Source organism: Haliotis rufescens, unplaced genomic scaffold (genome assembly GCF_023055435.1).
Source record: "Haliotis rufescens isolate VD_foot unplaced genomic scaffold, xgHalRufe1.0.p SCAF_15, whole genome shotgun sequence".
Lineage (NCBI taxonomy): Eukaryota > Metazoa > Mollusca > Gastropoda > Lepetellida > Haliotidae > Haliotis > Haliotis rufescens.
In genome coordinates, this window is record NW_025963835.1 from 18,298,078 (window position 1) to 18,311,146 (window position 13,069).

The following is a 13,069-nucleotide window of genomic DNA, read 5'->3' on the forward strand; positions in this document are numbered from 1 at the left end:
AAGAAACTGAATGAAGCAGAGATAAAATCAATCCATTTATACAAAATTGTATATTTTTTGAAATACCAAATATACAAAATTGTATATTTTTGGATATACCATATATACAAAATTGTATATTTTGTATATATTGGAATTTCGCCTTGTGTATTATCAGCACCCGTGGCTGTATCATGAGCTTGCCCCAGGGCGGTATGCAGCTCATGGATGGAGAACATTTCACTATAATCCTCACCATTATCAGAATTAAAATTAATTGTCTTTTTTTCTTGTTGGTCTTTACATTTTTGAAATTTTGGTGTATAATTGGATGAGGAAGAATGATTAGCTAAAGTTTCTCCTGGCTTGTTTGCTATGTCACATTTATCGGTAAATAGTCTATCACCCTCCTTAAGATGATGAACACCAGATTTTGTTCCTTTACCCTTTATCCTTTGCACCATATTCCAAACCTTAGATATTGATGTACGGGAATTTATTTTCCAGACGTAGCTTTGCTATGATTGGCGTTAATCTTATTTAAATGCTCGACGAGCTTTAGCATTTAACATTTTAAATTTATTTAAATTGTGGACAGAAGGGTGCGTCGAAAATATTTCTCTGCTTTTTTTCCTCGCTTTTCTAGGTTGTTTACATTCAGTGTTAAACCTAGTTTACGTATATGTGGAATTGTTGAGGATTTAGGTATATATTCGTCAGCAATTCTATTTAAAACGTCAGAAAACTCCTTAATAGGATCAGTAACATCAGTGAAACATTCAGGTTTTATTTTATTTAAGCAGTGTTTGAAACAAAGACCAGTTTGCCTTTGTAAAATTCCATCTTGTAGGAGGTGGAACATCAGTCGGATTAACAGTTGATAAGATAGTTGGGAAATGGTCACTTCCACAAAGATCATTGTGGACGGACCAATCGAAATCGTTAAGTAGATTAGAGTCAGTAAAGGACAAATCCAAAGAAGAGTAAGTCCCGGTTGCGGGATGCAGATAAGTGTGTGTAACATCATTAAAGATACATTGATCATTATAAAATCCTCAAGTTCTTTACCTTTAGTACTAGTGTTTGTACCACCCCAAAGAGGATCGTGGCCGTTTAAATCACTCATGATTAAACATGGCTTAGGTAGCTGATCGTAAAGATCTGTCTGCTTTAAATATGTTTCTTGTAAGCAGAATGCTGACGGATTAAGATCTTGGACTAATAGATGTAATTCATTAAAATTAGTCTTTAATCCTCTACAATTCCACTATTTGTTGGAGAAACTTTTAGGGGGATCTTTTAGGGGGATTGACTGGGGACCTACGTACCCCTCACCTTCTTTGAGGGCGACAAGCTATGTGCCCTGTGATGGCTCACGTCGGACACATCCATGTCCTCAAGGGATCCAAACTTATTAAATAGCTAGATCTTGTTTCCTGTCCCATTTGAGGCTCTGCCACAATGATACTTGTTAGATTGTTCGGTTTTGGGTTTGGATTTGGTTTTTGAAATTTGTTTGACGGTTGTTTCTGAATGTTCAGAAACTTGTTTTGATGTCTGGTCCTGAGTAAGAGCTGCATCCTTATCATATGATGTCGTGGATTCGATGAATACCTGTGACGTTTGACAGCTAGAGTCCTCCTGTAATTGTCTCACCTGAATTGCTGTAGATAATAACGTTGGACCAGAGGTTTTAGCCCACGTGTAATCAGTCTGGCAGGCTATGGATTTACATGATACATGTTTAGGCTTGGAAACCTGAAGAGAAGCAGAAACAGCAGTAGAATATGTCAGACCTGCTTGTTCCTGAGCTAGAACAAACTTTTTTGCATAAATAAAGATAGGTTTCGTATATGTTTGATCTTTGATATTTTGAACTGTAGTTTATAAGTAGGGCATTCTTTTGAAGAAGAGGGGTTGTTACCTGAACAGTTCACACAGCGAGGTGGTTTGTCACAGAGATTACTGTCTTCACATGCTCCAGCACATCGATGACATGCGGCTGATTCATGGCAAGATTTCGAGCCATGGCCATACTTTTGGCAAGTGTAGCACCTCAAGGGGTTAGAGATAAAAGTATCCACCCTTAAGTTACAATAACCAGCTTTGAGAGAGTCTGGACGCATTGGAAGACAAAAAGTAAACATATATGTGTTTGTTTTTGTGATTTCGTTATTTCTTTTTGCTGTAAAACGTTTTACAGCTATAACTCTGTGACAATTTCGGTTTCAGTCATATCGCAAAAGCATCGTCCGATATCACGGACGATTCCTTTACTACAATTCAATGTCCTGTGAGGGGTAACCTGAACGGGAACAGTAGCTAGTGATTTGGTGGAAAGGAGAATTTGTGACTGGATTTGTTTTTTGCAATGGATAAGTAGCGAGCCAGATCGTAATTTTTTTACTTCCTTTACTTCACCAACTAAACCTTCAATACCCTTTGATATAGCAAATGGGTTCAGTTTTAGTGGATCTCCATTTGGCGCAGACATTACGAGAAAACGAGACCAAGCATCAGGATTGCTGAGAGGGTGAGGAGAATCTTCATCTCCAGAATCATCAGATTCGTGAGAGCGTTTTTTGAGTGGGGGTGCCATGGTAGTATTAAATGTGATTCGCCCCCATTGCTCCCCACCAACCATAGAGTGTCTACGTGGACGATGCCACACGTCTGTGGATCTCCAACAGATGGCACCAAGGATACCAGGAGGGTATACTCAAGCAGAAGTAGTAATCAAAGATTAATAAATCCACCGGATTGGCCCATGAGCCACCGCCTTCTGGCACTGGCATCTCGGCAATTTTTTAATATATCAAGTAGTACAAAAATCAATATTCCTATATATTCATATATAACATTTCAGTCATAAACTGAAACAATTCCATTATAGTTATAAATTTCCAAGCCAAATAATTAGAGCAGTGAGCAAAATGTAAGGTGCTCAGGGCTTGGCATGACCAGCCGATTGATAAGACCGGGCCCATCTTACCACCCGTCCAGGCGAAGTAAGGGTCGAAGTGGTGTGTTGGGCAAAGGAACGCTATTCCTGGATCCAGTGCCCTCAACCACCAGACTCCCGTCCTCCGCCGACACAGGGGCGCAACCCACGACAGGTTGCCCAATTCGGTCGCCTTTTACGACCAGCATTGGGGTGCTGTGGAAATATTCTGCCCCGGTTCCACACGGGGGAAGAGCTATTAGCATTACCCAGCACTCACCACGGGGAGGTTGCTCTTCACGAGTGCCTCGATGTTCGATGTTCGACATGGGTACAATGTTTGAAGTCCATTTCAGTGATATTGTTGGAATATTGCTATAGTGAGTAAGTGAGTTTGGTTTAACACCGATTTTAACAGTATTACAGTTATATCGCGGTATGTCAGCTTAATGTTGGAGGAAAGCCCGAAGTGATGTAGGTCTCAGACGTTTACCATTTTGGTGAAACCCACGAGCACGGGTATGGTGCTAACAAACCTAGAAACATAATCGGGGCGAACTTGGATTCAAACCCACAATCATAGGCTTCTGGTGCGCCCAAGGGACGCAACTCTGCACAGCGAATCGCGGCGCCTTAGACGACTGGGCCACCCCATCCCCCGAATATTGCTAAAAGCGGTGTAAAACCAAATTCACTCACTCATTCACATAATTAGGCCACAGGCCAGTATTACAGATATTGTTAAAAAGTAAAATGCATCCCAAAACCTAAAAATATAATGTTTCAAGATTTACAATGGCGATTACTGTCGTGATAGCTTCGAGTGAGTGAGTATTGATTTATAGTCACATCAGCAGTCTTCCATCGATATCGTGACTACAACAATATAGACATCAATACAAATTTTTTTTTGAATTTCTAAAACCACTGTCGTAAAATAACTAGAGTGGCACAGCTTATTTAAAATAGTATTGAAACATAAAACGATATCACTATACATAACAAAACATGATAAAAACGAGCTAGCAACCAAAGTTAGGCAACCATACCAGGGACTGTGGGGACCCAAGCAGGATTTACACCGTCCATTCAGCTGCCGGCGATTATAGCTAATCTAAGCAATCATTGGAAACTAACAAATATACTACGATTGTGTATAGTTACATGTCTATCTTCAAAGGTCCAGGACAATTTGTCAAACATGAAAACAAATATCTGAATTTGTCAATGTGATATTTGTGGACAGGACGTTTAGGCAAAAAGTAGGCATCCCCATGGGCACCAGTTGTGCTCCCCTCCTTGCTGGTCGGTTTCTTAATGCATATGAATCGGAATTTCTGCTCAAACTGGCAACATCAAACAAGGGAAGACGTTTAACTAAGCTTCAGGTGAATCGATAATCTCACCTAGTTCAATAATAGTCAAAAACAGCAAATTCCTAACAAGAAATAAAAAAGTCTAAGGAAACAGCCTCCCCTTTTTCATATTTGCATAAATATTCAGATTGACCAAACAAATATCCACAAGGCTGTATGACAAAAGGGATGACTTCAGCTTTCCAATTGTCAACTTTCCCTTTATTGTTTTATGGATTAGTCCCGCAGCTCAATTTGTTGCCTATATTCCACACTTTTAACATACAAAAGTTGTTTGATCAGGGTAACATTGATGGCCTTAGTAAAGTTTTCAAAACGTTTATGGTATACATGCGGAGGACATTTCCAAATTTGACGCAGTGCTGACATAAAAGGATGCAATTCCCTCTTTTAGCTTGTGCCACATGTTTCCATGTGAACGATTGACTTGCCTTTGCTTGTGTTTGTGACGATTGCCACCGGTGGGGTAGAATACGACCACCTTTTCGCGAACAGCTGATATCATCATTACTTGATTGTAATTCATGCTTGTCGTACAGCGGATTCTCGTTTTGATAAAGATTATAAATAATCCAACCTGAACTTCAAACAGACACCACTGAGATACATTTAATAAAGGTAATATACTAAGGGATTGTCATTCATAAACACATGCTTATCGTACAGTGGATTCTCATTTCAGCAAAGATTTTTATGATTATGATTTATGAAAATGGTTTGTCGAATTTTTATTACACACTGAACCCATGTGGGAATTTGAACCGTTCCACTTGGATACTTGGCGTTATCCACTTGGCTACCCCACCGCGCCAATTGACATTATAAATAATCCACCCTGAACTTTAAACAGATACCACTAAGACAAAGGTTTTTAATTATAAAGGTAAAATAATTATTATATATACATACCAAAAATATACATTTATCAGAACACAATAATAAATTATTACCAAGATTTCCTTGCATCCGTGACTCGCTACACTAAGCTCCGCCTAATCACTCATGAAACACATACCATGGAAGATCCCTCAGGCTAGCAGCAATTCTGTTCCTTGAACGAGAGAATGCATTCATCATACAAGGGACAAAAGCTACCATTGCTGAAGTCAAACTCCCTGATGAATATGAGGCAAGACTTAGCTTAGAGCGACGAAATTCACATAACCCGTCAAACTGCATAACTAATATACAGCCTTTTAGAGTTATAACATCTACATTGCCTCGTGGCCACAGTACATATCGTGGAATAAATTAATAACCTACATTAAGATATGAATAATGATTCAATATCTCCTTTTAAAAATTGTCCCTCTTAGTTTTAAACATACAGGAACAAATACTAATATGATGACATAAGAACAAACTAACGCTGAAACTAACATTGATTCATAATTATATATAAACTCCTTACAATGTGAACGCAAACGTAAAGATCGTTAAACAGGTTTTCAAGCATAATTCAAAAGATTTTGTGAACAACTAAAATATCGAGGTTATTAATATGGGATTTTTAAACAAACAGTAACAATAACAGCTGTTACCATCTCACAACAAGTGCACATTCTGCCATATTCTGTTATTTGAGGGAATGCATTAATTGCTAACGACCGTTTTGTTAAGAATAAAAATGGAACAAAATGCTCACTCTAGCTACATCAGCTTTCGCTTTCGCTCGTCAAATACAAGAACTATTTACTCGTTTCATAAAATTGGTATTACACGGGAGCTCGTTTAGTATTTTATATGTCACATGTTATTATCAAGACTGAACACCTCATAGTATTACACTTTAAGTTCTATGACGTGATTAATTCCCACTTCCAACGTTACATCTCACCTTCAGGGGGTCAGCTGGACTGATACAATTGCGTTATTATTGAGAGATCTGTGGCTTTGATAGGAATATATTAAATCTGTATAGTCGGTTGATCACTGGTGTGACGTAAACGACTGTTGAAATATACACTGAATGATTGAGAATGACAACAGAAGTTAAATTTGTGGGGAGAAAAGGCCAAGTTGTGGATGGACGAGGCGGGCATCACGCATAAAGGGGGATAACTCCCGTGGTGTTAGTAAAGTGCAGCTTGCAAATAAATAAGCTCTCTGCTGTACCCTCAGACGAGCTGACCTCTCTCTCATCTGGACCCTGAGCATGGGGAATTTTGATTTTATTTTTAGAGTCAAGAAGCATATTGTGTAATATAAGATTTCATAGACTAAATGTTAGTCTATCCTCTATGAAGATGGTCTGTGTTCTTGCACCAAGGTGCACATTGTCTTTGTGGTACATACTATCAGCATGTCGATCAACGTGGTCGTTCCTGACCACTTGGCCCCTGAGCTCTTCAACGCCATTGGCGATCCGACGATTCAGCTTCGTTCTTGCTGTTTCGACCTTGCACACGTTGTTGTCCCCTCGCCACAGCCTGCGTGGAAGCATCCAAGACCATGTCCGTGTGGAGTGAGAGAGGCAAAGACGAGTGTATAATAGGCCCATCAGAATATGTCTCAGAATATTGAGTTAGAATCGGATGTAATTCTGACAGCACAAGGATTGCAATCTGCCATATTGCTGGATTTATTCAATTCCGTTTATTCATATATAAACATTGCCACTCAAAGAAGTTATTCATATATAACTGTAAGGCCACAGGCCCACAGTACAGAATACATGACAATGTGGAAGCGTTTAGAAATGTTACAAGGATTCATTTCTTTATAACATGGCATGATGTATAAAGAGAGATCAATATTGTATAACCGTTTTGCTCACATGATTTTAAAGAGATAAACTTGTATTTATTTGGATGTACATAGTATTTTTGTTCAATATTTTCCCCTTAAATTATCATATTTACAACATACAAATAAAAAGTGAAATTCATCTCCGACGACATTTAAAGAACATTGCCTTCATAATGTTAAACATTTTGGTATTTTTTGTGTGCCTGCCAACTTCAACCATTAACCTGTGTTAGCTGCATGTAAATTGTGTTAATGATATTCTGCATTTTCTGCATTCTGCATCAGTTAAATAATTTTCTGCGCATATTTGCATTTTTAATATCTATAATATTCTACAGTAGATCTCCTTGTTTGAAAGTACATGTCAAAAAGCGTCTGCCTTATTTTCGATATGAACATGGCATGATTCTCTAAGAAACATTGGTTGTACCAGATGTAACCATACCCACATTTAACATTGTATGCCCATTGTATTCTTTTCATACAATAGCATTATATTATAACATTTTTTTGGCAATCTACTTTCTGGCATTTTAAAGTAAATTTAACCAATATCTTATGATTTTTATATAGTTATATATATACAAGGGCATGCGACCACATTCCCCATAAACCATTACGTTAGAAGTACTGTATTGAACACAAGGAAAACTTTTGCATTACTATTGTAGCTGATTTATCAAAGTTTGTAAACCTTTTACAGTACTCACGAACATGATTAATCATCTGCAAATAGTAACATAAATATTTTTATAAGTTCAGGATGTAATTGTACACCATCATCATAATTTGTTTTGATTTGGGCTGCAAGCTCATTAATAAAAAAAAAACAACAACGAAAAAGGGCTTAATACACATCCTTGGCGTACAGCAGTATGACAGATAAAAGAATCTGAATACATGCCGTATTGTTTAACACATGATTTAACTTATTTATAAATACCTCATAACAATTTACCCATTTTATTACTGACACCATGTGAGTTAATTACATACCATAACTTGTCTCTACAGACTGAATCAAATGCTTTAGAAAAGTTTACAGATATAGCGTACAATTTTCCACGTTTACGTTGAATATACCTATCTATAAGAGCCTGAAGGATAAACATGTTATCATTTGTAGGGTAACCCTGTCGAAAACCTGCTTGCTCTTCCTCAATATTATCAAGTGCATCCGACAACAATACCAAGCGTTTATTAATAATGCTAATAAATATCTTACTGAATATACTGGTAAGTGTAACCCCCCTATAATTTTCAACATCTGTCACTAAGCCTTTTTGTGTGAATTGGAACGATAGTTTCAAGTGTCCAACCTTTATGAAAGTAAGAGGTATCCATTATTGTATTAAATAATATTTCCAAATACGACAGGGTATTATCAAGAGAGTATTTAAATAATACTGTTAAAAGTATATAAATTCCAGGGCTTTTCAAGTTTTTCAGATTTTGAATAGCAGATTTAATTTCTTCTTTTGGGATTGGAGAATCTAATATTTCCGTTGCAAAATTGGTTTCATCATTATCAAAAGATAATCAACCCCATTCATTGCTGTCGACGTAGCAGCGCCAATTCGAAAGGAATGAGATATTGGCCAGAGTCAATTCCAAGAAAAGAAATATCTTCTCTGAGAAGGGACTGAAATTGATATCTGGTTAGAAAACTACCATCGAAATGGATGAACAGGTGCTGACATCCAGTAGGTCGAACCAACAAGTAGCGAGACATTGTAATCAGTGGACACTTTTGTGAGTGTGGAATTGACGATAGATGGATATACGCACCTTTTCCTGACTGATTTGGTCTTGGAATACCGCAGGTGAATAACTGCTTGTCGCCCAGTATCAGATAAGGCAACGTCAATTTTAAGGCTCGATCACTATAATGCTGCGTGGAAATGTGAAACTATTTTACTCCCCCGAAAGAATCCAAAGAATGCCACATTAAAAACAGCCCTGAAGGTGAGATGTAACGTTTGAAGTGGGACTTAATCACGTCACAGAACTTTAAGGTTAATACTGAAAGGTGTTAAGTGTTGAGTGACAACATGTGACAAATGATTTCACAATGTTTCATGACATGTATATCCACATCAAAACAGCATGTCTATATCCCCATAAATCTAGCCTGGAAATAGGTTAAGTAAAACGATAATTATACTTCAGTTTATCAGGAATCTTTACTGCTGTTCTTGCTTAGATCTAGATTCTTAGCCCTAAGATATTTCGTTCCTAGTTCCGGTCTTCATCGTGGGCCCCTTCAATAACACATGGAATCCTCTGATATAACTAGGGTGAGCATTTTGTTCCATTTTTATTGTTGACAAAACAGTCCTTAGCAATTAATGCATTACCTTAAATGACAGAATATGGCAGAATGTGCACTTGCAGTAAGATGGTAACTGCTGCTATTGTTACTCCCATATCAATAACCTCGACATTTTAGTTGTTAAAATCATTTAAATTATGCTTGAAAACTGGTTTAACAATCTAAACGTTTGCGTTCACATTGTAAGGAGTTTATATATAATTATGTCATCGTAATAGTATTTGTTCCTGTATGTTTAAAACTAAGAGGGGCAGTTTTTAAAAGGAGATTTCAAATCAGTATTCAGCCTTTAATGTAGCTTATTTATTTATTCCACGATAAGTACTGTGGCCACGAGACACTGTAGATGTAATAACAACCCTCAAAGTCTGTATATAAGTTATGCAGTTTGACGAGTTATGTGAATTTAGTCGCTCTGAGCTAAGTCTTGTCGCAAGATCATCTGGGAATTTGACTTCAGCAATGGTAGCTTTTGTTGCTTGTATGATGAATACATTCTCTCGTGCAAGGAACAGAATTGCTGCTAGCCTGAGCGATCTTCCATGGTATGTCGTTTTTATGATTACTTTGGTGCAGCTTAGTGTGGCGCTTTGGATTAATAAGCAAGTCATGGATGCAGGGAAATCTTGGTAATAGTTTAATTTCAGTTCTGATGAATGTATATTTTGTGTATGTATATATAATAATTATTTTACCTTTATAAAAAAACCTTTTATCTTGGTGGTGTCTGTTTAAAGTTCAGGTTTGATCATTATAATGTCAATTGGTGCGGTGGGGTAGCCAAGTGGATAACGCGTTCGTTCGGCCCGGTTCAAATTCCCACATGGGTTCATTGTGTAAATAAAAGCGACGAAACCATTTTCATAATCATAAAAAAAATCTTTGCTGAAACGAGAATCCGCTGTACGATAAGCATGTGTTTATGAATGACAATCACTTCGTGATGAAATCAGGTGTTCACGAAAAGGTGATCGTATTCTGCCCCGCCGGTGGCAGTCGTCATAAACACAAGCAAAGGCAGGTCAACTGTTTACATGAAAAAAACCCATATGGCACAAGTTAAAATAGGGATTTGCATCGGACATAATTTTGGTCAGTGATGCATCAAATTTGGAAATGTCCTCCGCTTGTCTACCATAAAGCGTTTTGAAAGCTTTACAGAGGCCAAAAACGTTGTAACCCTGATCAAACAACTTTTGAGCAAGTGTTTGTATGACGCTCTTTGACATCTTCGTAGAACGAGCATGTTCGATTGTATCTCAAACATATGATATATTGACAAACGAAATGGAGCTGCGGGACTAGTTCATATCGAAATGAAGGTAAAGTTGACTAATGTAAAGCTGTAGTCAACCATATTGTCATACAGCCTTGTGGATATTGTCTTTTGTCAATCTGAATATTTATGCAAATATGAAACAGTGGAGGCTTTGTTTTCTTGTTCAGGTGGGTAAATCAGCGGAAACAAATTTGTTGTTTGGCTATTATTGAATGATCATGGATTAACCTGAAGCTTAGTTCCAATCAGCGGCGGCGATCGGCAAGGAGGGGAACACAATTGGTGCCCATGGGAATGCCTACTTTCCCCTAAAGGTCCTGTCAACAAATATCACATTGATGTTACTTATGAGCATCTCCATCGTTTCACAAATTGGTTTCTCAATAAAATACATATTTTTGACAAATTGTCCAGAACCTTTCATAACCTGAAGATAGACATGTATATATATATAGTCAGCAGGTTTAGTGGTTAATGCAAGGAATAAAGTTTGTCACGTGGGGCAAAGGTGTACAAAGTTGAAAAATAAAGGTTTTTGACATAATTGACCTTGGTTCTGTTCAGAGATTACAAAAAATCAAGCAAATCTTTTGAGATTTTGATCATCGACATGGTATTACATCCGCTTTCTCAATACTGTGAATATGGTGAAAGTCATTCCCTGATTGCATCATTGATTACGGTTAATCTTTGAGACAGGGATTCGTCGGTACATTTGCTGGAACCAGAATATACCTCTCTTTGTACGGATGTGTATTGAGCTCTGAAATCCAGTACAAAAAAGGAATGGGCATGTCTTCAGGTATTGGAGTCAAGTCCAAATTTGATAGTACTGATTTATGGTTTGGCAGAAATCTGCCTCAGTTAGTGTACAGGCCTTATAGGCGACATTATATGATATAATATACCAATTTCTTTCATCAAACAATTAATGTAGTGATACTTACATGTAAAGGTTATGTTATTTGAGGTCTTGTCAGTTGTAACAACGCCACACTTTTGATGTCGGCAGACTTTGGATATCGGCTGGCTTAGGGCTTATTCCTATTCCGTTTCCTAGTTTTCAGTTTGTGCATTCTACTATTGACAACACCATAAACTTCCTTTAACCCAATCTGAAAGACATTCTACAGGTTGGTTTTTTCCATTGGCCGTTTTTCCATATGCTTGACTGCAAAATGATGCCATGAGTGCAAGTTGTCAAGAGCAGGATATGGTACATAAGTGTCAGACAGATATGTCTTGGAAATGTCTTCGTAAAATCATGTTGGAGGTTATATTTAATGATGGTATCAATAGAAGCAAAGATTAATAGATTTTATTTTCAAAACCGTTGCACAAATTGGTAAGTACATCAACGTTTCTAAGTAATTATGTTGATTTTAAGTCACACTTGCACCCAGATATACATATAATTCAACTACAGGATAGATAATTAATTGGGGCAGTATGTAAATTAAGAATATCACGCCATACCTTTAAGTTAAACCTGTATGGAAGAAAACCTGATTATGTTTGTACCTAATGACAGTGTAATCTTGAAGAAATTAAAGATGAATACCATGTATTATACAAATGTAAGAAATATTTCTTTGTTGCGAGGCAAATACTTGCCAAATATTTGCCAGGATTTCCCAAGCAATAAAGCACGTGCACTAACTTTATTTTACAATAAAACAATGAAGACCTGATCAAATCAATACTATGAGTGCTTGAAGTGAGACAACTACTCAGGATTTTATGAGCGCTTCAACTGGGAAAACATTAAATATTCAATAGTTTAATTCGAGAGAGAGAGAGAGAGAGAGAGAGAGAGAGAGAGAGAGCGAGAGAGAGAAAGAGAGAGAGAGAGGGAGAGAGAGAGAGAGAGAGAGAGAGAGAGAGAGAGAGAGAGAGAGAGAGAGAGAATGAATGCCATGGTATTTTTAAAATACCAGGTACTACTGTAACTAGACCTATATTGTTTTATAGTCTGTATTCCCACAAACTAACTGGATGCTGACACCAACCTATTGTTTTGTATCTGTAGTTTTAGCCATAAGGTCTATATACTGATAAAACCTGTCTTATCCACACGTACGCACCTACACACGCACGCACACACGCATATAGGCATGTATATGCTACGCACACACACATGTATATGCTACGCACACACGCATATATAAACGCTTGCACGCACGCAGACGGGTTTGGCGTTGGCATGTTCGAGACTGGGGATGATTCCTGTTATCTGCCATCTTCCCGAGGCAAGAGAGTTAACTGACTTTAAAAGTCCAGTTTCCACCCTTGCCGAACTAGGCTGGAATTCCTGGGCTCGGTCGTAGTGCCACCAGTGGCTATTACGAGTTATGTCCCTTCTATGCCTCTCCTATGGACCAATCAGATTCCACCTCTCGTATCACTTGCGTTTG

At 37.7% G+C, this 13,069-nt stretch overlaps 1 protein-coding gene across 1 annotated transcript in view; it reads left to right on the plus strand.

Moving 5' to 3' along the window:
• The window catches only part of LOC124138655 (NXPE family member 3-like), a 39,505-nt gene that overhangs the window by 12,597 nt on the left and 13,839 nt on the right, over window positions 1-13,069 (plus strand). The window lies entirely within an intron of this gene.